Genomic DNA, 27,931 nt, shown 5'->3' with positions numbered 1-27,931 from the left:
AAGTATACTAAGACTCCAAGAACACTGCTGAAATAGAAAATACCCGAGAACCACTGGCAACGATGGAGCCCACATTCAGAGTAGTGACGAGGCAGATACTGTAATATATTACCTCTCTAGGTGAGCACTAAATGGGTGATATCCCTCTAGTCTTGAATATATGGTAGTTTCAAAGTGAAAGATCCTCATTAGAATTTAAAAATGTGTATTACATTTACATAGCCTGCTTCTATTATGGAAAGAAGAAAAGGTTTTACCATCAAATATATAGTTATTATTACGGGAATGTGTGCTAAGTTTCTCAGTCATGTCTGACTCTTTGAGACCCTTTGGACTGTAGCCCTCCAGGCTCCTCTGTCTGTGGAATTCTCCAGGCAGGAATACTGGAGTGGGTTGCCATGACCTCCATCAGGGGATTTTCCAACCCTTGGATCAAACCCACATCTCTTATGTCTCCTGCATTAGCAGATGGGTTTCTTGTCACTAGCGCCACCTGGGAAAACCCCAATACTGATATATGTGTAGATTATTACTCTCATTAGTGAGCATACTAAGAAATGGAGTATATAATTATTGATATAGGTATAGATTATTACTATTACAATTATTAACTTTATTAGCATATTTAAATTATACAGAGACAGAAAATAAGTTGTAAAATCCCTCTACAATCAGAAGTAAACTCTGTTAAACAAATGCAAGTTTAATACCCTTCCATTGACCTTGCAAAACTCCAAGGTGTAGATGAAGTTATTTGCGTCCAGTACTTTAATATTCTCATTGGCATAGGATCATCAAATAATTTTCTTTGGTATTTGGTGCAAGACACTACAGATCTGAGAGAATGGACTTAGCGCTACCTAAAATGTGCCATAGTCAGGATCCAAATCATCAAAAGCAGGTGTAATATTTGCAACAGGTTTGAAAGTACTGAGCTAGTGCATTTCTTATTCTTCTTAAAGTATGATGAAAGTGTGCTTGGTGTCATGTTCAAAACAAGACATCAGGAGCCACTGCTTTGTAGACTGAGCTTGAGTTCAGGTTATACCACTTAATGGCTGTGTTGCTTTTAACAAGTTACTTTATCTCTATGTGCCCAGCTTTATCATATGTGCAATTGATATGTGTTCAACAGTTATAAAAATTAAAAAATTTAATAAACATGATCTTTAGAATCTTGTGCCTGGCATAAGAGATTATACTGTATAGAAGTATTTGTAATGATGTTGATGATGTTCATGCCTAGCCAGTCTTACTCGTGAATCAATTGACTTCAATGATTTAGGAACCTAGAACAATCAGATACTTCTTAGTTATGACTATTGAATATTAATTATTTGGTAAATCAATCATAATAAAGGAAAACTTAAAAGCTGATCCTCAAATGTAACAACATCAAACAAACCAGTAAATCCTGAAGGAAATAAACCCTGAGTATTCATTGGAGTGACTGATACTGAAGCTCCAGTACTTTGGCCACCTGATGCAAAGAGCCAACTCGTTGGAAAAGACCCTGATGCTGGGAAAGATTGAAGGCAGGAGGAGAAGGGGACAACAGAGAATGAGATGGTTGGATGGCAACACCAAATCGATGGACATGAATTTGAGCAAGCTCAGGGAGTTGGTGATGGGGTCACTAAGAGTCAGACATGACTAACTGAACTGAACTGAACTGAACTGATTTGTGCTGATAGAGTTAAAAACAAATTTGTTTGCTATATGTTTTCTGAAACTTCCCAAAGGTATTCTTTTAAATTTAAATAGAATATTTTAGACTAATATAATGTTAAAACTATGGCTTAAATAAGCAGAGACATTTCTTTGCCGACTAAGGTCCGTCTAGTCAAGGCTATGGTTTTTCCTGTGGTCGTGTATGGATGTGAGAGTTGGACTGTGAAGAAGGCTGAGCACCGAAGAATTGATGCTTTTGAACTGTGGTGTTGGAGAAGACTCTTGAGAGCCCCTTGGACTGCAAGCAGATCCAGCCAGTCCATCCTAATGGAGATCAGTCCTGGGTGTTCATTGGAAGGTCTGATGCTGAAGCTGAAGCTCCAATATTTTGGCCACCTCACGCAAAGAGTTGACTCATTGGAAAAGACTCTGATGCTGGGAAGGATTGGGGGCAGGAGGAGAAGGGGACGACCGAGGATGAGATGACTGGATGGCATCACGGACTCGATGGACGTGAGTCTGAGTGAACTCCGGGAGTTGGTGATGGACAGGGAGGCCTGGTGTGCTGTGATTCATGGGGTTGCAAAGAATTGGACACGACTGAGTGACTGAACTGAACTGATGGCTTAAATAATGTTATTTCAGGTTAAATGACAATAATAATGCTTTAAAGCTTTAAAAGTATTTGACGTTTAATATTACTTTATTTACCCTACTCTGACTACATAAAGCAATGAAACACATACCATTTGACACTAATGGGAAATATTTGTGTAGTCTTAAAATGTTCATTAACTTACTAAAATAATAAAATTAGGAGTAATTTACATTCAAGCAAACAGCAGTGGCAAAGAGAGAGCTGCAAAAAGAATCTTATAGAATACAGTAACTAATTTTTCTTGAATTTTTCTCATAACTGTGCTCTAAAAGGCCATTTATTTGATGTTTGTGCTGATTGCTTTCTGCCCATTTTCCATCTTTCTCTCTGCACTGCACAAGAAAATGTATAGGTGATAGCTCTCAGCATTTCACACTGGTGGGAGAGATTAGCAGGAGTAGTGACTTTGACAAATCAGATATATTAAGCCTTTGCTGGAGGGATCTACTGCAGAAAAGCTGGTCTGTCAATGTAACCAAGATCCTTAACTTTTTTCCCAAAAAAAGGCAACATTCTTCAGAATACTATAAAGAAACTGAAACTAATTGCCTGTATGTCAAATTATTGTTTTGCAATATCCTTGTAGAGCTTTGTAACATGAACCAACTATTGACCTATATCATTTTATAAAGAAAAAATACAAATTTTATGTATCATTTCTACATGGGAGTTACCATGGGCATAAAAATTGATTTAAAGATACTACTTCTTGGACACAGAAGTTGCTCACTGGTCAGAATATTTAGGGTCTATTGCAGTCTTACAACCAAAGCTATTGACATGTTTGTGTTTTTATATGCTACAGCAATTTTTAAGATTGTCAAGAGCTGAAAAATGATATTTTTCCGAATGCATGACTCTTTCAGAGATATTGATGTTCTTTTAACTCATCTGTGAGTAAGTTTGGCAGAGAAATTGGTTTCCCTTAAATTCCATTTTTAGTGGTTAAGGCAGCTACCCAGGGCTTCTCACAGTTCCAAGGTTGGGCACATCAGCTCTATTCCTGCTGATAGAATTTTGTCTTCAGTTACCTGTGCTTAAGCCAGCGTGAGAGTGGGGTAAAGGAGTGATAGGGGTAGTGGCAAAGCAGATTTGAGAAGAGTGGTTAAATGGTAGAATATTTATTATGAAATCTGTCTCCATTTACCATAGTTCTGAGAGTCCTTGATTGTCATCATTCTGCCTTACGTATCCTTCTATCTCTGAAAGGAATTCCAATTCTAAGCCTCCATTCAAGAAAAATCATACTTTGTACCTAACCTTTAGTAACCTTAGTGTTTTACTCTGCACTAATCTTGTCCATATACTAAGTTATTTGAGAGTGATTCTTGTGAATGATTTCCAGATTAAAACATGATTTCTGTGCATGCTCCATATTTACATGTTTCCTTAAATCTATGCTAGATACGTTTGACATTATGGGATGTTATATGGGACATGTTGTATGGGGTTTATATTTTTTTCTCCTTAATTTTAGGTTTGGAAAAGACTTCTTGATAAATTCTAAAATATGATTTTTAGAATAAAATATCTCTAAAGGTCATTCAGAATAAAGTTACTACATGCAGAAGATAGATGTTGAGAACTAAGGTAATAAGACTCAGTCAAATTCAAAATTTAAAGACTAATGATAGATTTGATAAATGTAACTAAGGGCCCAATATCTGGTCATCTAAATTTCATAGTCACTACATCAGCAAGGGTATAGGCAATACTCTAATCACTGACACATCCTAAACACTTTTTAGTATAATTGAGTATTTGATCATTAACGATACTTCATAAAAAGCTTTCTCCTATGTCAGCCATGGAGAGACACTTAAAACAAGGACAAAGAAGACTCAAGTTTGAGATATGTTTTATCCAAAAGAGCTGTTCAGATTCTGACCCAAATTACATTTTGTCTGGTTCACTCGAAGGGGGGGAAAAATGAAATATCTACCAATTTGACAGTATATTCAGAGATTTAACCTGACATTGAGTTGGCTGTGATTCAGATTTTACCAGAAACATTTATTAAGTAAAGAATTATCCACAAGGCTAAATTGTTCAAGCTATAGGCCATGTGGCATTGCATTATCTTCCTAGAGTTGTTATAAACTATCAGTGATTTTGAATGCAAATTATTATATGGTACAAATTACAATGTGACTTGTAGGGTATTTTGAATGTTTTTATGGTTTATTTCTCAGAAAGAGAGAGACATAATGTTTGGGATTCATCTAGAGAGTGATTTCATATTATAAGCTGCTAAATCTTGGCCCAACCTATTTTGTGGGACCATAAATTTTGCTTAAATTTAGAGAATTTATTAATAGGATTTTCTACCCAAAATTGTTGCTCAGTTACTAAGTCGTTTCCAACTCTTTGCAACCCTGTAGACCCTAGGCTCCTCTGTCCTACATATGTTATCTCCCAGAGTTTGTTCAAATTCATGTCATTGAGTTGGTGATGCTATCTAACCATCTCATCCTCCACTTCTCCTTTCCGCTTTTCTTCAGTCTTTCCCAGCATCAGGGAAAGATTGATTTTTTTCAATGAGACATCTCTTCATATCAGGTTGGAGCCTCAGCTTTAGCAACAGTCCTTCTTATGAATATTCAGGGCTGATTTCCTTTAGGATTGACTGGTTTGATCTTGCAGTCCAAGGAACTCTCAAAAGTCTTCTCCAGCACTGCAATTTGAAAGCATAGATTCTTCAGCGCTCATCCTTCTTTATGATCCAACTCTCACATTCATTCATGACTACTGGAAAAACCACTGTTGCTGTATTTACATTTATCAAATCTATCATTAGGCTTTATATTTTGAATTAAGCTAAGTCTTATTATTTTGGTTCTCAAAATCTATCTTCTGTATGTAGTAATTTTATTTTGAATAGCCTTTAAAAAAATTTATTCCAAAATAATATTTCCCAATTAGTCAAGAAGCCTGATACTTTTAGAAAGAACATAGTTTCAGATCTAAGGAGAAAAAAATGTAAATACCATACAACATGTCCCATATAACATCCCATCATGTCAAATATATCCAACATATGTTGCTTTTTGTGACCCCATGGGCTGTAGCCTGCCAGGGTCCTCTGTCCACAGGATTCTCCAGCCAAGAATACTGGAGTGGGTTGCCAGTTCCTATTCCAGAGGATTTTCCAGACTCAGGAATTGAACTCAGGTCTGTTGCATTGCAGGCAGATTCTTTACCTTCTGAGCTGTAGGGAAGTCACCTATGAATTGGGTTAAACAGTAAACTCTTATAAAGCGTATTTTCATAAAGGCTACATGAATAATCCAGAGTTTCACAACCAAACAAAACAGTTAACTTAAAAAGAAATTTGGCTTTATTGGCAATTCCTTTACTAAAGGGAGCATATTCATATTTGTGTGAAGTATGGACAACTTTTTCTATCACACTTGACTTCATATTTGCCTCTCCACTCAAGACATACATACAAAGCAATCTCCAGCCCTGGTTTACAGTGGTCCTACAACAATTCCCTTAAGTGAAGTGAAAGTTTCTCGGTCATGTCTCAGTCGTGTCTACCTCTTTGGGACCCCATGGACTGTAGCCTACCAGGCTCCACTGTTCATGAAATTCTCCAGGCCAGAATACTGAACTGGGAATACTGGACTGGGAATGGGTAGCCATTCTCTTCTCCAGGGGATCTTCCCCAGCCCATTGACTGAACCCAGGTCTCCCACGTTGAAGGTGGATTCTTTACCATCTGAACCACCTGGAAGTCCAAGAATACTTGAGTGGGTAGCCTATCCATTCTCCAGCAGAACTTCCTGACCCAGGAATTGAACTGGGGTCTCCTGAATTGTAGGCAGATTCTTTACCAGCTGAGCTACCAGGGAAGCCACCTAAATGAACTTTCTTCCTCACATACGACCACCCACTATTATACTAGCACAATCACATGGATTCCTTGAGCATTTGGGGCTCATTTTTGTTAAATTAACCAACTACTGCAAGACAACTGTGTGAACTAAAATGGCTTAATCCATTCATCTCCACTTAAATTTATAAATATTACCGATCATTGCTCTGTGTGGATTCTGACTTTCCTATTCCCTGTGGTTCATTTCCTAAAACTAAAATGTCACCCTTATTCTCTTCTATTCTCCTTTAAAAATTCAGAATAAGGCTCTTACTCCATTCCTTGGTATAGGAAGCTGGAAAACTGGCTGAGCTGCGAAAGTGTTCATGTGACTTTATATAGTTTATATATTTATATATGTCTACATTTGCATTGTATATGTATACACAAACACACACAAGCTGAAAAAATATATATATAGGTTTCTTTTGCTCCTTTATAATATTGCTGGATCCAAGCCTTTGGGTTTGAAATGGAGGACTTTTCAGTAGGGAATTTTAACAGACTTGTAAGGTTAAAGACTTTCCAGGTGGCTCAGTGATAAAGAATCTCTGCTAATACAGGAGATGCTGATTTGATCCTTAGGTCATGAAGATCCCCTAGAGAGGGAAATGGCAACTCACTCCAGTATTCTTGCCTGGAAAAATCTCTGAAGGGCTACAGTCCATGGGGTCGCAAAGAGTCGGACATGACTTAGCAACTGAACAGCAAAGAGGATTTGTACCTAAATCCTCTTAATTTAGGTACAAGAAATCATAAAATTTAATAAAATTCTGCATTTTTCCCATATTTAGATAGTTATTATGTAATAGATCATTAAGCTTTGAACTATGAAGGAAAAAATATTTTTGTTTCCCTCATGATTTCTATAAATACATTTGATTGAAATAGAGAATCTAATAAGTGCAATATTTTGAAAAAAAATTACTGTTCTCTAATGTAAACCTTTTTACAATAATTTTAATAACTCCCAAAACTAGAGAGATCTGACAATTGTTCTCATGGGCAAAAAAAAAAAAAAAAAAAAAAAGGGATTTTTCTGAAAAGTCATTTCAGCAGAAGATTTGATCACAACCTTCTATCAGCATTATTTTACAGAGTCATAAATAGTTTCTTGGGAAAATCCAATCAATTTTCTTCCTTTTCCCAGTTGTATTTGCAAGTCTTTCTAATACCTTTTTCTTCATTATCTTACCTGAAGCTTTATTTTTATTTTTTTAACTTTGTTTTTCTTTACTAGCTCTTCTCTTTATAATCAATTTCTGATGTACTCAGTTCCTTGCAATATTCTCTAAACATTAAACATTTGCAAACTCATTTTTCTAAAAACATGAATAATTATTCATTGTCTGTTTTGTGTTAAATACTTAGGCAATCTATCAACTACTCTCCTGGACTTAGGTTTGTTTATATTTATGGCTCACGAATCATATGTTCTGATCAATCAGTCTGTCTCCAATTAGTTACTAGTAGATTTGAAATGAGAAAATTAAGATCATAGAATATTTTATCAAAATCCTTTAAAATGGCTTCTTCTGTTTTAACAAAGGCAAGGAGTTAGTTCTGTGAATGTAAGAGCTTTGACTATATAATTATGTAATTTACTCAAACAGTATGCTACTGCTACTGCTAAGTCACTTCAGTCGTGTCCCGACTTTGTGCGACCCCATAGACGGCAGCCCACCAGGCTCCCCAGTCCCTGGGATTCTCCAGGCAAGAACACTAGAGTGGGTTGCCACTTCCTTCTCCAATGCATGAAAGTGAAAAGTGAAAGTGAAGTCACTCAGTCGTGTCTGACTCTACGTGACCCCATGGACTGCATCCTACCAGGCTCCTCTGTCCATGGGATTTTCCAGGCAAGAGTACTGGAGTGGGGTGCCATTGCCTTCTCCATTAAACAGTATAGTGATTAATAATAAAAGTTCTGGAATATGAATGGGCTGTATAATATTTGCAGCAGCTTCTAAGTTTTGTTTGTTTTTCACAAATAAATGAGAAAGGTCTTGTAAATTGTGTGATATAGTAAGTACTCTTTAAAGCCTAGGTCTAATAATGGTCATCACAGTTGCCTTTATAAGTGTTATCAAGAAATCTGTCTCAATTCCTCTCTGGACTATACATATTCCAAAGTGACAATAAAATTCTCAATATCATATACTATCTGTAAATATCTCATTCAAATTATAGAATTATACAAGTAATTATTTTTAGAGTTAAGCATTTATTAAACAAAAAATATGCACAAATAGCCACATTTAGAGTCAGGATAAATATTTAAACACAAAATATTTTTGTTTTGTTCAATTTACATAAACTATAATTTAATTAAATAAGTGTTACATGAATGTGTATGGGCATGCCTAGTTAAGTTGGACTGTTGGAGACCCTATGGACTGTAGCCCACGAGGCTGCTCTATACATAGGATCATCCAAGCACGAATACAGGAGTGGATTGCCATTTCCTCCTCCAGGGGATCTTCTGGACCCAGGGACTGCATCTGCTGCCCTGGCAGGTGGATTCTTCACCACTGAGCCACCTTACATCTGCAAAACTCTATTTCCAAATGAGGTCACACTCACGGGTACCAGAGGTAGCATTTTCATATATCTTTTTCGGAGACACAATTTAACTGTAACACTGACCATCTTGTTTTATTGTTCCTTCCTTCTCCCAGTCTTTCACAGCCTTTTCCTGGATGCACTATCTTATCTATACATCAAGCAGTGTGCCAACAATACCCATAATTTGTGTTCTTCCTATTCTGTGGGATCCAATTTAATAATCTTTTGTCGCTGCTTTTCGGTTGCTAAGTCGTGCCTGATTCTTTGCAACTCCATGAACGGCAGCATGCCAAGCTTCCCTGTCCTCCACTTTCCTGGTATGCTGTGTCCTTAGTCACTCAGGTCCAACTCTTTTTGATCCCGTGAACTGTGGCCTGCCAGGCTCCTTTGTCCAGGAAATTCTCCAGGCAAGAATACTGGATCATGTTGCCATGCCCTCTTCCAGGGGATCTTCCCAACTCAGGGATAGAACCTGGGTCCTGCACTGCAGGCAGATTCTTTACTGTCTGGAATCTTTATTCCAACAAGCCCCTTGGACTTTGCTCAAATTTATGTCCACTGAGTCAGTGACGCTATCTAACCATCTCATCTTTGGCTGCCCCCTTTTCCTGGCCTCAATCTTTCCCAGCATCAGGGTCTTTTCCAATGAGTGGCTCTTCCCATCAGGTGGCCAAAGTACTGGAGCTTCAGCATCAGTCCTTCTTATGAATATTCAGGGTTGATTTCCTTTAGGATTGACTAATTTGGTATTCTTGCAGTCCAAGGAACTCTCAAGAGTCTTCTCCAGCACCACAATTCAAAAGCATCAATTCTTTGTCACTCAGCCTTCTTTACGGTCCCGTTCTCACATCCGTCCTTGACTAATGAAAATACCGTAGCTTTGACTCTGTGGACATTTGTCAACAAAGTGGTGTCTTTGCTTTTTAATATGCTGTCTAACTTTCCTGCCAAGGAGCAAGTGTCTTTTCATTTAATGGCTGCAGTCACTGTCCCCAGTGATTTTGGAGCCCAAGAAAATAAAAACCATCATTGTTTCCACTTTTTCCACTTCTATTTGCCATGAAGTGATGGGACTGGATGCCATGGTCATAGTTTCTAAAATGTTGAGTTTTAAGCCAGCTTTTTCACTTTCCTCTTTCACCCTCATCATTTAGTAACGTTCCTGACCCCAAATCTGGCAAAAGGCCTTCTTTTCTTTTTCACATATGTGATTATAGGGTTCTGGAGTCAATTTTGAAACTTTTAAGGCAGCTACCACTACCCAAGTGTAGTGTCAGTCTTCAACTGGGTAAACACTGCCATTTGTCAATAATTCTTAATGTTATAGCTGGCCCCTCTTCTGGTCTCTACTTAGTCATTTAAAAACCTTCAGCATTTTCTCTAAGTTCTCTACCATTTCAAGATAAGCTTAATTCATGATTAAATCAAATACTGGTTTGTAAAGGAAAACTTGAACCTCAGAAGGTAAATTCATCCACCCCCACAGACAATTTATCTGGAAAAGTTATAACACATTTATTTCAACCCCAGAAGAATACCTATTTTTCTCTTCTAATAAGATATGCTTTCCATTGGCTTTACTGTTCTCTGGTGGTTCAAACAGTAAAGAGTCCATCTACAATGTAGGAGATCCTAGCAATTTTCAATTGCTAGGTTGGGAAGATCCCCTTGAGAAGGCAGTGGCAACTCACTCCAGTATTATTGCCTGGAGAATTCTCTATACAAAGGAGCCTGGCAGGCTACAGTCCATGGAGTAGCAAAGAATTGGATACGACTGACCAGCTAACACTTTCACTGTTTTCACTTTTGATTAGCAATCTCAATTTAGTTAATATTATCTTTCTTAGTGCATTATCAATCTCTATCTCTTTTGGATTTTTTTCCCTTAGCATAAATATTTGTGTACATATCCCTCAATATCAAATTTAGAAAAAAAAATCTTTCCTATGAGAGCCTGGGCTTCTCTAGTGGCTCATTTGGTAAAGAATCTGCCAGCAATGCAAGAGACCCAGATTCAATCCCTGGATTAAGAAGATCTCCTTGAGAAGAAAATGACAACCCACTCCACTATTCTTGCCTGGAGAATTTCATGGATAGAGATATCTGATGGGCTACAGTCCATGGGGTTACAAAGAGTCAGACAAAAGCAAATAACACCTTCGCTTTTCATGGGATCCTAATTTTCCACCTTGCTATTCTGTTTCATTTTATTTCCTTGTCATTGTTGCTGTTTATTTGCTCAGTCATGTCCAGCTCTTTGCGGTCCCATGGACTGCAACATGCCAGGCTTCCCTGTCCTTCACTATTTCCCAGAATTTGCTCAAGCTCATGTCTATTGATTCAACGATGCCATCCAATCATCTCTTCCTCTGTCTTTCATCTTATTCTTTATTAACTAATGTAATAGATTGCCTGCTTCAAAGGTTTGTATACTTATTAATCCTTTTACAGTTTTGCCAGGATGATTTTTCTAAAACTCGAATATTAGGATATCATTCCCTGGCTACTAAAATTTTCAGTTATTTATGAACTCACCATTGTCTACTGGTAACAAACTTTCAACTTAGATTGTTATCAAGAACTAAATACTATGGAGCTTGTCTACCACTCTAAACTCATGTTCCTTAACTTCTTAAAATATGCTACATGCGTATGTATTTATATGCCCTCAACTTTATTAGCGCCTCTCCCCATTTACCCCCCTCTCCTCACAGGCATCATGTTGTACTTATCTTTTTATGTGTGGTAATTACCATAATATCTAGTGCACCATGGAGATTAATAAATGTAGAATGAGTAGTAATTGAGGAAAAGAAGCCTGATGTCCATGCCATTCAAGAGGCCTTTCTAAATTTGCCCCGGTTAGAGCACCTGAAGGTGACTGTGCTCTCTTCTAGAATTCAGACTTTCTGATGTAGTGAAGTAATTCTTGCTAGATTTGAAGCATAAACATTTCATTGGGGTCCAGTGTCACTGTGGCTCTCATCCATTTCTTTTCCTCCCCACAATTTTCACATAGATTACTCATCCATCACTGCTGCTAGGGTGGGGACATAAAGTAAAGAGCAGATATCTTTGCCTCGGTTCCGTTTCACCAACTGAAACTCAAGATGCATCCTGCCATAGATCATTGTTATAAATTCTTATGTGTGGCAGTACTACTAGAATTCAGTCACATTATGGGTTAAATTTGCTTTGTAGGGAAAAGGAGCATTTGGCCTATAAAATGAACAATCATTTATTACACTGAATTCAGCTTCAAATAGCTACTACTTCTGCTGATTAAATTAGGGAAATGTCAGTTTGGGAAATGTAGCTTGAATTAATAAGCAGTTCTCCCCATCTGGTTCAAAGCAAGACAGCCCTGTAACAAGTACACTTGTAGCTCCTATTGAGCAGTCGGCCATTAAGGTACATAGTCAGGAAACCAGAAAAGGCACCGTGATTAGGATTATAGATCTTCAACATGGACTAAATTTATTTTTGCTCAAAAAAGTGACTAATCGTTGTTTTAAAGCATCTACAGTTAAGGAAAGTTTGTTACAGCTCTAAAAAATGAGATTTCTTTTGACAACTCATATATTGTCTAAATCAATAAAAAGTAGCTAATATATGCCTAGCATTTTATAAAGGAGACTCTTGGGTTTGAAATTATTCTTATGAGAATAGGATTAACTTGCTACATTTTGCTGAACAAGTACAATATTGTAAACACTGTGTTCGTGAGGGGAATAATGAAAAGCAAGAATCTATTTTTCTGTACACTTTTTCGATTGATGCATATGATTCCCTGGTCTGAGAATATGTCTAATGCTACTTAAAATCCATTCTTAGAAGCTACAGGTTTTCTCACAATAGTCAATTTAGCTCAAGGTCTTGATTCTTAAAATTAATTAGCTGCATGGAAATTAACAAATTATTTGTTTTACCTTTTTCTCTCTTTTCATACTTCATTCAAATTTTTCCTTAAATATTTGCAAAAGAAATAAAAAAAAAAACAACTTTTGAATTTCATTGCTCATTTTTTTGATGTTCCCTCCTTGAAATGCTTTCTTGTTTGAGACAGCTAAAACTGCTGTTAACTACCATTAATGTGCAGGTCTGGTTAGTATAAACATTACTGAACAAAAATGGTTCTCTCTCTGTCTCTAAGTTATTTTCTCTCCTGCCCTCCCTCTACCCACTTGCTCCTCCATTCCTCCTTCCTGTTCCTCACAACTTCTGTTATACTAACTTGGTCAAGTTCCAACCAGGTTAAATCTAACCTTCATGACCAAATGGGGAACTGAAGGAGCAGATAGAAATTGCACTTTGCTGACTGGTTTCATAATCAATTCATGAGCATAATTTAGATGGGCCCCTTGGTGTGACATGGTCTTACAGCATTTTCAAGAAAAGTTACTCTCTGAAATCTATTATTTTATAACATCTCTGATCTGTTCAAATGTCCCACACCACCCCTGTCTACCATTCAGCTGCCTCCTCTTTTTCCATTAATGCTGAAACAAAAACTCTCAGAAGAGAACTCGCACACCATTTCAATCTACCATCCATACCTCTCAGCCTATAGATCTCATTCCTTCCCACCTAATTTAGAACATAATTCCAGCAATTTGTCATTTGCAAGCTGGTGTTTCTTGCTATGAATGCTCTGCTGAGTTTCAAAAGCTTATATTCAAATATTAGGTATTCTGTCTTCAGGTCTGACATTTCATTTTATTCTTTTGCCTATGAACAGTCTTCTTTGCTTCTTGTTATTACTTTTTCACTTAGAGTTTTGGCCAAAATCTAGAAAAGTCAAGTCATTCTTCACTGTTTCCTCTTCTTCAACAGCACCTTCGGCATTAATTTTAGTTCTATCTATGAAATTACTGTAATTATTTTGCAACCTCTCTATTCTTATTTCAAGTAGTTTTTTTAATACTTGAACTTATATCCGGGATCTTACAATGGCTCTACAATCAGTCTCTTTGCCTCCATACCAGATCTGAAGTACATCTTGCACATCACTGTAAATGGTTATCAATCTAACAGCAAAATATGGAGCCACATTTCATGACTAAAATGTTTTATCCTAATTCATTATGCTCTGAAGTCAGATAACTTTATGAAATATTTCTGCCATTCTGGGGTCTTTCTTGAAATTTTAAATTTTCATGCTCCTGTTTTCTTGCACATTAGGAATAAAAAGAATAACTTTTAAAGGCTTGTTTTAATGATCAAATAATATGATACATGTAAAAATCTTAAGTGCCCAGAATACGCAAGCATTCTATAAATGCTAATTTGCATTATTTTTATTAATCTTTTATCTTTGGATTTTTTAGTTTTTTCTATCATGGTATGTTATTCATTTTGTTATTGTTTCTAGTATTTAGTACAGTTGATAGAACACAGTATTTCTTACATAAAATTTGGTTGTCCCAGTGAATAAACTTCGAGTTATTCTTCATTAATATTTGCATTAGCTAATTTCGAGGAATAAAGTGACCTAATGGAAACAGATAATCACGATGGTGTGATCACTCACCTAGAGCCAGACATCCTGTAATGTGAAGTGGGCCTTAAAAGACATCATGATGAACAAAGCTAGTGGAGGTGATGGAATCCCAGTTGAGCTATTTCAAATCCTAAAAGATGATGCTGTGAAAGTGCTGTACTCAATAGGCCAGCAAATTTGGGAAATTCAGCAGTGGCCACAGGACTGGAAATGGTCAGTTTTCATCCCAATTCTAAAGAAAGGCAATGCCAAAGAATGCTCAAACTACCCCATTATTGAACTCATCTCATACCCTAGCAAAGTAATGCTCAAAATTGTCCAAGCTAGACTTCAGCAGTACATGAGCCATGAACTTCCAGATGTTTAAACTGGATTTAGAAAAGGCAGAGGAACCAGAGATCAAATTGACAACATCCGTTGGATTATCGAAAAAGCAAGGGAGTTCCAGAAAAACATCTACTTCTGCATTATTGACTATGCCAAAGCCTTTGACTATATGGATCACAATAGACTGTGGAAAATTCTTCAAGAGATGGGAATACCAGACCACCTTACTTGCCTCTTGAGAAATTTGTATGCAGGTTAAGAAGCAATAGATAGAACTGGACGTGGAACAACAGACTGGTTCTTAAATCTGGAAAGGAGTACATCAAGTCTGCATATTTTCACTCTGTTTATTTAACTTATATGCAGAGTACATCATGAGAAATGCTGGGCTGGATGAAGCACAAACTGGAATCAAGATTGCTGGGAGAAATAGCAATAACCTCAGATATGCAGATGACACCACCCTTATGGCAGAAAGTGAAGAACTAAAGTGCCTCTTCATGAAAGTAAAAGAGGAGAGTGAAAAAGTTGGCTTAAAACTCAACATTCAGAAAACTAAGATCATGGCATCCGGTCCCATAACTTCATGGCAAATAGGTGGGAAACAGTGGAAATAGTGGCAGATTTTATTTTGAGGGGCTCCAAAATCACTGCAGGTTGTGACCAACCTAGACAATATATTAAAAGGCAGAGATATTACTTTGCCAACAAAGGTCTGTGTAGTCAAAGCTATGGTTTTTCTGATAGTCATATATGGATGTGAGAGTTGGACTATGAAGAAATTGAACGCTAAAGAATTGAGGCTTTTGAACTGTGGTGTCGGATAAGACTCTTGAGAGTCCCTTGGACTGCAAGGAGATCCAACCAGTCTATCCTAAAGGAAATCAGTCCTAAATATTCATTGGAAGGACTGATGTTGAAGCTGAAACTCCTATACTTTGGCCACCTGATGCGAAGATCTGAGTCATTTGAAAAGACCCTGATGCTGGGAAAGATTGAAGGCGGGAGGAGAAGGGAACAACCAAGGATGAGATGGTAGATGGCATCACTGACTTGATGGACATGAGTTTGAGTAAGCTCTGGAAGTTGGTGATGAACAGGGAAGCCTGGTGTCCTGCAGTCCATGGGGTGGCAAAGAGTCTGACAGGACTGAGCGATTGAACTTAACTGAATGGAAACAACTTAGCAACTAAACAACAATAACAATGGAAACAGTATTATAGAATTGAGTTCCTTACAGAGCATGTGATGAAGTGGAATCCTTTGCTCTCACTCTTTCTTACGTGTGAACTGTTTCTATTCAGAAGCTTAGTCCTGCTTTCTCTTCTACAGCTCTGCAGCCCAACTTGCAAACGCACTTGTGGGCATCCAAGGAAAATATATTAGAATGAAAATGTCTCAAGTCTTTTCCTAGTCTTTGTACAAATTCACTGAATGCCTGAACCTAAAAAATATATAAATCATTCTGGAAGAAGATTCTGAAACTTTGAAAAAAATAGCTATATACTGTTTGGTGAAATCGCTCAGTCATATGCAGTCCCATGAATTGTAACCCATCAGGCTCCTCCATCCATAGGATTTTCCAGGCGAGAATATTGGAGGTGGTTGCCATTTCCTTCTCCAGATACTATTTAGAGGACAGCAGAAATAATCAAGGGTCTAAAATGGGCATTTTATTCTGGGAAAATAAGGACTACAGTTTTATCTTTCAAATAGCACTGCAAATAGTGAGCTCAATTTAAGTGTTTCTTCAAAGAGGAAAAGGAAAAATAAATAGTTTAATAAGCTTGATTTATTGAGAGTCAAATACTGTAGGATTTATTTTTGATATATCCCTACCTACCAAAATTTCTTATAATTCTTCTTTCAGTGATAGTCTATTCCAGAAAGAGAACCTAGCTATGATAGACCAATTAGGAAAGCAAAAAAATAAATAAAATAGAAATAAAGAAATAAATATCAAATATGTAAGAAGTTTTGTGCATACTATTTCATATATTCTGCTTATATGAATGATTAGGAAAAAAAGATTATTTCAGTTTGTTCAAGTTAATATTTTCTTTACCATAATCTCCTAAAACAGTGATATAAATCCCCTAAGAACACTCACTTATTCCCAGAAAATAAATGGTTTTACCCTTTAAATTTTGAGTGACTGAAAGTCTATGGATAGGTCATATTTCTATTAAAGGCACACCCCAAGGAGCATATATTTTATAAAACAATTTCATTTTGATGTCAGCCACATATGTATTCAAATGCATTTTATGGTCACAGTATTTGTTTTACTTTGCTCTGTGTATTTAGTTCTGGCTGTGCTGGGTCATTGTTGCTGTGTGCACTTTTTTCCTCTAGTTTTTCTCTAGTGGTGAGCAGGCAGCTACTCTCTAACTGCTGTGTGCAGGCTTCTCGTGGCAGTAGCTGCTGTTTATGTGGAGCAAGGCTCTGGGGCAAGCAGGCTCCAATAGCTGCAGCAGGTGGGTTGAACAGTTGGGACTCCCGGACTCCGGAGCAGAAGCTCAATGGTTGTGGTGCATGGACTTATTTGCTCTCCATGAGGGATCTTCACTGGATCAGGGATCAAATCTGTAGCTCCTGCATTGGCAGGCAGATTCTTTACCACTTGAACCACCAGAGAAGCCTGGTCACACTATTTTTTAAAACACAAGAGTTTTGGTCATTCCCGCAAGTGTGTGTGTGTGTGTGTGTTTCTTGTTGCCATCAAATTACAGGAAGTATTTTTAATCTATCCTGGGAAGTTGCCTGGCAACAACGTTAAAGTCAATTGCATTGCAGGGTGCAATATGTACCCATGTTTGGATTGCTATTTATCTTCATTATAACTAAGTAATTTAGGCTGTCAAGTCTCTTGTGACTATTGGATATCTGTTAACTATACATTTAATGCTTGACTACACTGTGCTTCCAAAAAAGAAAAAAAAAGCAGCTATAAATTTCTGTGTTGAGTTTAAACCTTATGGCAGATATAATGCTACGATATGTCTTCATCTTCTTGAAAAAACATTGTCTTTCTACCAAGTGTGTACTAAATGGACCTTACAGAGTAGTGAGGGGTGTGATTTATTCACAAATTCATACAGAATAAACAGTTTTATGACACTGTCTCCAATTGCACCTGAGGGAATTGTTAAACCAAACAGCAAAGTGACTAAACTTTAAAAAAAAAAAAAAGCAATATCCAAGGCTAGGAACCTCCACTGTAAAATGTTATTAATCCTACTGAATCAGAATACAGTGCATTTTTAAGCAAATAAAAACTTTACCCAAACTTTTTTTTCTTCCTCAAGAATACTGAACTCTGCATACTCAATATTCTCATATTTCACAGTAAAAAAGAATAGCAAAATGTGATGAAATTACTTCTTTACACCATTGAGTTATATCCTAAGAGCATTTATTATCTTAAATAGCATCTTCAATTGTAATCTGGTATATAATACCCAAAATTATAATACTGAGAAAAGATGCTTTTTATATACCCTATAAGCATGCTTTAATAAAGATATTAAATTCTATCATGCTTTAAATCACAATATTAAATAAATTACATAATAAAATTGATACAAAATATGTGAATAAAATAAAAACTATTTTTTAGTGTTTGCATGTTGAATATATCATAAACAAAGAAGATAATTTTATTTAAATAAATTAAATCACCTTTAAAATTTTGTGTAGTAATGTAAGTTACTTTGGTTTTTACATCTAATAAAACAGTACTAAGTACTTCTGCTGCTGCTGCTGCTGCTGCTAAGTCACTTCAATCATATCTGACTCTGTGTGACCCCCATAGATGGCAGCCCACCAGGCTCCCCCATCCCTTGGATTCTTCAGGCAAAACACTAGAGTGGGTTGCCATTTCCTTCTCCAAGGCATGAAAATGAAAGTGAAGTCGCTCAGTCGTGTCCGACTCTTAGCGACCTCATGGACTACAGCCCACAGTCTCCTTCGTCCATGGGATTTTTCAGGCAAGAGTGCTGGAGTGGGGTGCCACTGGCTTCTTTATTTATTTGCAAATCTTAAACACTAATGTATTTGGTCATCATTAAACTATAAAATGCTAAATGTCAAGGTATGGTATATGGGAAAATAACATATAGAAGAGTAGAGATATAACTGATTGACTTTGCTGTACACCTGAAACTAACAATGCTGAAAATCAGTTGATTTATACTCCAAAAAAAAAAAATGCTCTAAAAATAAAAGTAAGTTATGGTAAATGAATTTGACAAAATGATAATAGTTTATAAACCTTTCATTTGCTTTGAAATAAACTCATTTAATGTTACAAAACTATTTCAGCCTAGTGAAGTGCAGGTAAGTTTTTCTAATTAAAGATATGATTTTATGAGGTCAGCATCCCTCTGAACTAGACAAAAAAAAAAAAAAGAAATGTATAAGACAATATCACTAATGAATATAGATGCAAATATCCTTGACAAAATATTAGCAAATAGAATCAAACAATACATTGAGTATTGTACACCATAATAGGCATTTTCCCAGGGATGCAAGGATTTTTAAATATTTGAAAATAAATATAAATATCAATATACCACTTTAACAAATGAATAAAAATCATGATCATCTCAATAGATGCAGAAAAAGCTTTTGACAGAATTTAGCATCCATTTATGATAAAAACCCTCCATAAAGAGGGTATAGAGGGAACATACTTCAACATAATAAAGGCCATATATGACATCATCACAGCTAACATCATCCTCATTGGTGAAAAACCAAAAGCATTCCCTCTAAGATCAAGAACAAGACAAAATGCTCACTCTTCATGACTTTTATTCAACATAGTTTTGGAAGTCCTAGCAGTAGCAGTCAGAAAAGAATAGAAAAGAAGTCAAAGTTGGAAAGGAATAAGTAAAACTGTTACTCTTTACAGATACCATGATACTATACATTGGAAATTCTAAAGAGGCCACCAGAAAACTTCTAGAGTTCATCAGTGAATATGATAAAACTGCAGGATACAAAGCTACAGAAATATGTTGCATTTTTATACACTAATAGCAAGCTATCAGAAACTGAAATTAAGGAAACAATCTCATTTACCATCACATCAGAAAGAATAAAATATCTGGGAATAACCTATCTAAGGCTTCCCTCATAGCTCAGTCAGTAAAGAGCCTGCCTGCAATGCAGGAGATTCGGGTTTGATTCCTGGGTTGGGAAGATCCCCTGGAGAAGGAAATGGTAACCCTGTCCAGAATTCTTGCCTGGAGAATGCCATGGACAGAGGAGCCTGGCAGGCTACAGTCTAGGAGGTCTCAAGAGTCAGACATGGCTGTGCAAATCAGCACACATAAAAGGAGGAGAAGGACCTGCATTCCAAAATCTATAAGACTCTGACTAAAGGCAATGAAGATGACACAAACAGATGAAAATTTATACCATGCTCTTGGGTTGACAGAGTTAATATTGTTAAGATGACCGTATTACCCAAGGCAAACTATAACCTCCATCAAAATACCAATAGCATTCTTACAGAGCTAGAACAATTAATTTTAAAATTTGTATTGAAATGCAAAAGACCCTGAAAAAAAAAAAAAAACCAAAACAATCTTGAGAAAGTGGAAAAGAGCTGGAGGAATCATCCTCCCTGACTTCAAACTATGCTACAACACTGCAGCCATCAAAATAGTATGGTCCTGGTACAGGATAGAAAGTTGAGAAATAAACCCACACAAATATGGTCAGTTAATCTATGACAAAGGAAGCAAGAGTATACAATGGAGAAAAGACAGTCTCTGCAATAGTGGTGCTGGGGAAACTGGACAGATACATGCAGAAGAATGAAATGAGAACATTCTCTAACAACATACACAAAAACGACCTGAAAATGGATTAGACCTAAGTGCAAGACCAGATACTCTAAAACTTCTAGAGAAAACTAGGCAGAACACTTTGGGACATAAATCACAGCAATATATTTTTGGATCTATGTTTTAAACCAGAGAAAATAAACACAAAATAAAGAAATGGGACCTATTTAAACTTAAAATCTTCTACAGCAAAAGAAACCACTGACGAAAGGAAAATATACCCTACAGAACAGTAGAAAATATTTGCAAATGATATATCCAATAAGGGTTAATATGTCACTTTTATAAACAGCTCATGCACCTCAACATCAGAAAAAGAAAAATTAAAAGAGGGACAGTAGAACTTAATAGATCATTTTTTCCAAAGAGGAAATGAAAATGGCCAACAGGCATGTAAACAGATTCTCAACATCAGTAATCAGCAGGGAAATGCAAATCAAAAGCACAATGAGATATCACTTCACACCTCTCAGAATGGCTGTCATCAAAAAGAACACAAATCATGCACCACGTCTGTTGAGCCTATACTCTGGATCCCAAGAACCACAACTACTGAACCCATGTGTCACAACTACTGAAGGCCACGTGTCACAACTACTGAAGGCCACGTGCCCTAGAGCCTGTGCTCTGCAACTAAAGGAGCCCACACAGTGCAACAGAGAGTTCTGTTTTCTGTAACTAGAAAAAAGTGCATGCAGCAATGAAGACCCAGAAGAGCCAAAAATAAAGAAAATAAATTTTAAAAAAAAATTAGAAAGAACACAAATGAATAGAGTTGGAGAAGATGTGCAAAAATGGGACCCCTTGTATGCTGTTGGTGGCAGTGTGAACCCGTGCGGCCACTGTGGAAAACAGTATGGATACTTTTAAAAAGCTAAAACTAGAAATAACATATGACCCAGCAATTTCGTTCCTGGTTATATAACCCTCCCCTCCCCCCCCCCCGACCTCGAAAAAAAAAAAAAAATCACTGATTTGAAGACAAACATGCACCCAGATGTTTATAACAGCATTATTTACAATTGCTGAAATATGGATGCAACCTGAGTATACCCTTCAACTAATGAATAAAGAAGATGGAATGGAATACTACTCAGCTATAAAAGAAATGATATTTAGCCATTTGTGGCAACAAGGAGGGACTTGGAGAACATTATGCTGAATGAAATAAGTCAGAGAAAGATAAATACTGTATGATATCACTTTTATAAGTGGAATCTAAAAAATAAAACAAACTAATGAATATAACAAAAAGACACAGACACAAATACAGAGAGCAAACTAGTGGTTAAAAATGAGGAAAGGGAAGTGGTGAGGAGAAACATAGGGATGGGAGATCAAAAGGCACACGCTAGCAGGTGTAAAAATTGTACAAAAATATATTGTACAACATGAGGAATATATATATAATACGTATAGATGACTAATAAAGACCTACTGTATAGCACAGGGGACTCTATTCATTACTCTTTGATGACCTATATGAGAAAAGAATCTAAAAGAAACTGAATATATGTATATATTTATAACTGCTTCTCTTTGCTGTATAGCAGAAACTGACACATTATAATCAACTATACACCAATAAAAGTATTAATAAAAAATAATTCTCCTGAAAGGGTTGTCAAAGTCTATACACAGTTGGTGTCCTTTCAACTGTTTCAGGGTACACATTTTCTTTATAATGGACTTTTTCTTCAAGACTCTAAAACCCTTTTTATTTCAGTGGCAAACCTCTGATGCACTTTTCTTTAATTAAAAATTAATTTTGAGAAATTTAGAGTTCATGGAGTTACATAGTAATAGAGATATCATGTATTGATTTCCCAATTGTGACATCCTGAAAAAAATATCACAGTAGGGATATTAATATTGATACAATCAAGATACTGAATGTTTTCATCAGCTCAGGGATCTCTCACGTTGCCCTTTTTAGCCAAATACTCTTCCCTCTAATTTCCACTCTGGATTTATCCTATGACAAACACTGATCTGTTCTCAATTATATAATTTTGTCCGTTTAAGAATGTTGTAGTAATATAAACTGAATAATGCAGTTTTTATTATTACTGCATTAAATTTTATTTTATTTTATTCCAAATTTCCATTTGGAATTGACTTTTTAAATTCGGCATTAACTCCCTGGAGATTCAACAAGGTTGCTCCATGTATCAATAGTTTATTTTTCTTTGTAGCTAAGTACTCACATTAAAGGGCTTCCTAGGTGGTGATTAAAGAATGGTCCCCTTGCTCACGTAACATACAGTCACATTACTAAAGGATTATTTATAGTAGTTCTTTTTAGGCAATATATTATTAATATGTCTGGCTTTTAAGAATAACTACAAGGTATGCTAAAAGGTAAAATAAATAAATAAATAAATAAAATTTTAATAAACATACATTTTGAAGAGGAAAAGCAAGCATCAAAACTAGACTCAGATATGGCAGGGATGTTGGAATTATCATGCCAGAAATTTAAAATAACAGATTAATACACTGGACTTCCCAGGTGGCATTAGTGGTAATGACCCGCCTGCCAGTGCAGGAGACATAGGAGATGTGGGTTTGATCCCTGGGTCAAGAAGATTCCCAGGAAAAGGGCATGGCAACCAGCCTAGTGATTTTGCCTGGAGACTCCCATGGACAGAGGAGCCTTGCAGGCTACAGTCCTTAGGGTCAGACATGACTGAAGCAACTTAGCACACATGCACAGACTCACGGTAAAGCTATACCTTATTTGTTTACTTGCTCGTGTATAGATCCTGGGTTAAAAACTATAAATAAATCTGATATAACATTCATGTAGAACTTGTTTATTTTATAAACTTAGATTTTTTTTTAAATGATAGTATACATGTTTCAATGCCATTCTCCCAAATCATCCCACCCTCTCCCTCTCCCTCTGAGTCCAAATGTCCACTATACACATCTGTGTCTTTTTTGCTGTCTTGCATACAAGGTCGTCATTGCCATCTTTCTAAATTCCATATATATGTGTTAGTATACTGTATTGGTGTTTTTCTTTCTGGCTTGCTTCACTCTGTATAATCGGCTCCAGTTTCATCCATCTCAACAGAACTGATTCAAATGTATTCTTTTTAACGGCTGAGTAATACTCCATTGTGTATATGTACCAAAGCTTTCTTATCCATTCATCTGCTGATGGACATCTAGGTTGTTTCCATGTCCTGGCTATTATAAACAGTGCTGCAATGAACATTGGGGTACATGTGTCTCTTTCAATTCTGGTTTCCTCGGTGTGTATGCCCAGCAGTGGGATTGTTGGGTCATATGGCAGTTCTATTTGCAATTTTTTAAGGAATCTCCACACTGTTTTCCATAGTGGCTGTACTAGTTTGCATTCCCACTAACAATGTAGGAGGGTTCCCTTTTCTCCACACCCTCTCCAGCATTTATTGCTTGCAGATTTTTGGATCGCAGCCATTCTGACTGGTGTGAAGTGGTACCTCATTGTGGTTTTGATTTGCATTTCTCTAATAATGAGTGATGTTGAGCATCTTTTCATGTGTTTGTTAGCCATCCGTATGTCTTCTTTGGAGAAATGTCTATTTAGTTCTTTGGCCCATTTTTTGATTGGGTCGTTTATTTTTCTGGAATTGAGCTGCATAAGTTGCTTGTATATTTTTGAGATTAGTTGTTTGTCAGTTGCTTCATTTGCTATTATTTTCTCCCATTCAGAAGGCTGTCTTTTCACCTTGCTTATATTTTCCTTTGTTGTGCAGAAGCTTTTAATTTTAATTAGATCCCATTTGTTTATTTTGCTTTTATTTCCAGTATTCTGGGAGGTGGATCATAGAGGATCCTGCTGTGATTTATGTTGGAGAGTGTTTTGCCTATGTTCTCCTCTAGGAATTTTATAGTTTCTGATCTTACCTTTAGATCTTTAGTCCATTTTGAGTTTATTTTTGTGTGCAGTGTTAGAAAGTGTTCTAGTTTCATTCTTTTACAAGTGGTTGACCAGTTTTCCCAGCACCACTTGTTAAAGAGGTTGTCTTTACTCCATTGTATATTCTTGCCTCCTTTGTCAAAGATAAGGTGTCCATATGTGTGTGGATTTATCTCTGGGCTTTCTATTTTGTTCCATTGATCTATATGTCTGTCTTTGTGCCAGTACCATACTGTCTTGATGACTGTGGCTTTGTAGTAGAGCCTGAAGTCAGGCAAGTTGATTCCTCCAGTTTCATTCTTCTTTCTCAAGATTGCTTTGGCTATTCTAGGTTTTTTGTATTTCCATACAAATCTTGAAATTATTTGTTCTAGTTCTGTGAAAAATATGGCTGGTAGTTTAATAGGGATTGCATTGAATTTGTAAATTGCTTTGGGTAGTATACTCATTTTCACTATATTGATTCTTCCAATCCATGAACATGGTATATTTCTCCATCGATTAGTGTCCTCTTTGATTTCTTTCACCAGTGTTTTATAGTTTTCTATATATAGGTCTTTAGTTTCTTTAGGTAGATATATTCCAAAGTATTTTATTCTTTTCATTGCAATGGTGAATGGAATTGTTTCCTTAATTTCTTTTTCTACTTTCTCATTATTCGTGTATAGGAATGCAAGGGATTTCTGTGTGTTGATTTTATATCCTGCAAATTTACTATATTCATTGATTAGCTCTAGTAATTTTCTGGTGGAGTCTTTAGGGTTTTCTTTTGAGGATCATGTCATCTGCAAACAATGAGAGTTTTACTTCTTCTTTTCCAATTTGGATTCCTTTTATTTCTTTTTCTGCTCTGATTGCTGTGGCCAAAACTTCCAGAACTATGTTGAATAGTAGCGGTGAAAGTGGGCATCCTTGTCTTGTTCCTGACTTTAGGGGAAATGCTTTCAATTTTTTACCATTGAGGATAATGTTTGCTGTGGGTTTGTCATATATAGCTTTTAATTTCTCTATTGAATGCCTAAGATTTAATTGCTTGGTGTGTGGTGGTTACATGTGTAGTTTTTAAAGTAAATGCCAAACAAATTTCCAGATAGCCTGTACTGGTTTTTTCCTACCAACAATGTATGAATGATTAATTTTGCTATATCCTCACAAGCATTTGGTTCTGTCACTGTTTTTTTGCATTTTAGCCATTCTGACAGGAATGTACTAATATGACTTGCTTTTCTCTAACTGCTAATAATATTGAGCATCATTAGCTCATTTGCTTATTTTACCTGCTTATTTGCCATTTGCATATAGTGTTCAGTGAAATGTCTCAGTGTCGTTGGCTCATATTCTGATAGGATTGCTTGCTTTTTACTACTGAGTTTTGAGAGTTCTATATATATTTTAATACTATGGTTTTGTTGAATAGGTGCTTGGCATATATTTTCTTTCACTTTCAAATGTCTCTTCCTCTTAGTAAGTAATTTTACAAAGCAAAAGTGTTTAATTTAGGTTAAGTCCAGTTTATCAATATTTTGTTTAGTTCATCATCCTTTGAGGGTCAAACCTAAGAACTTTTTGACTAGTCCTAGATTCCAAATATGCTTACCTACGTTCTATTTTTTCTAAAGATTTTATAATTTGTTTCATATCTTACATTTCCACGTAAAGTTAAATTTTTTTCAAGATATAAGACTTAGGTCAGAATTAATTTTTTTGTGGGGGGGGCAGACGGTGTCTGTGTATGTCAAGCTGTTCAACCATTTGTTGAAAAGCCAAACTTTCCTTCCTTGAATTGTTTTTTTCAGTTTTGTAAAAACTTGATGAGCTTCCCTGATGGCTTAGTGAAGAATTCTGCAATGGAGGAGACCCAGGTTCCATCCCTAGATCAGGAAGATCCCCTGGAGAAGGAAATGGCAGCCCACTCCAGTATTCTTGCCTGGAGAATCCTATGGACAGAGGAGCCTGGCCGGCTCCAGTCCATGGGGTCTCAAAGAGTTGGATACGACTGGGTGACTAACACTTTGGGTGGGATATGTTTGTGTGGATTATTACTGGGTTGTCTATTCTGTTCTGTTGATCTTTGTCTATCCCTCTGCCAGTCTGTAACTTTGATTATTGTACTTATATATTAAATCTTGATATCAACAGACTAGTGTTTTCCCACTTAATTGTTCTTTTTCAAAATCGTTTTAGACATTTGGACTCTTTTACTTTTCCTTATCAATTTTAGAATAATATTTTATTATAGTAGTTCTCTCCACTTTTTTGCATCTTTTTTCTTTCAATAGTCTTGTATAATTTTATTGTATAAAATCTGTGCACGTTTTGTTGTCTTTATATCTAAATATTTTTGAACAGTTATTAAGTGGTACTTTTGTAATTGAATACTTTTTTTTTTTTGGAAAAATTTAAGGTTCTCAACAAAATTGAGTGGAAGATATAAAAATTTCCCATATACTTATTGCTCCCACACATCTATAATCTCCTCTATTATCAATGGTGTATTTTTAACTTCAGTGTCCACATGCTAGTGTATAGAAACATAATTTATTTCTGTATGTTTATCTCACATCACTTGAACATACTTTTTAGTTCTATGAGCTTTTTGTAGATTTCCTGGTATTTTCTACATAAGTAATCATATCATCTGCAAGTACAGTTTTATCCCATCATTTTCCTTCTTGCTAATATAAATAAAATAGACATTAGATATAAATATTAGTTTGAATGGGCCCATGGGCTCCTTTATGAACCTTTCAAAAGTCAAAGTGAAGTCACTCAGTTGTGTCTGACTCTTTGCTCTTTCCAGGCAAGTGGAAAGCCATTTTCCAGGAGTTGGTTGCCATTTCCTTCTCCAGGTGATCTTCCTGACCCAGGGATTGAACCCAGGTCTTCCACAATGCAAGTAGATGTTTTACCCTCTGAGCCACCAGGGAAGCCTCTTTAACTGGTGGCAAAAAGTCAGGGGAAAATCTCAGAGAGAGGTGAATATGAGGCATAAACATGTAAACTGTGGAAAATGATGAATATAAAGATGCTTAAAACAGAATTTTGAATGTGGACATACTCAGTTATCTTTGAGCTTAAATAAACGTGAAGCTGACTGTTTTATTAAGCCATCCCTTTATTCTGGACATATATATTATTATGAAAAAGGACCATACTAGTTGCTGGGGACATAAAGGAAAGAACCCATTTCCTGCTCCCCATGAAACTCTTCTGTATTTTGAATCAGTTCAGAAGTAATAGTGGGCAATTTGATACTGCTAAGGAGAATAGTGTATTAAAAGATTAGCAAGTATAATAGTCAATATAATAATAATAATTTTTAAGCAGCCATCAATACTTGAGAATTTGTATTCATTATGTGTGAATGAAGCTTTTAAATATGTAGGTTTTGGTAGCCTGGATACAAGTGGTTTTCAAATTGTACTTTGAAAAATGCTCCTATAGAGCAATTAATGAGTACATGCCAAGGAACATCTGTGAATTTAAAAAAAAAAAATGAGAGAGAGAGAAAAGATGAGCCAGAATGACATAAAATAAGTAGGTAAAGATAACTGCTGGAAAACCACAG

This window comes from Capra hircus, chromosome 5 (assembly GCF_001704415.2).
Source record: "Capra hircus breed San Clemente chromosome 5, ASM170441v1, whole genome shotgun sequence".
NCBI classification, from domain to species: Eukaryota; Metazoa; Chordata; class Mammalia; order Artiodactyla; family Bovidae; genus Capra; species Capra hircus.
This window is presented reverse-complemented; position numbering follows the sequence as displayed.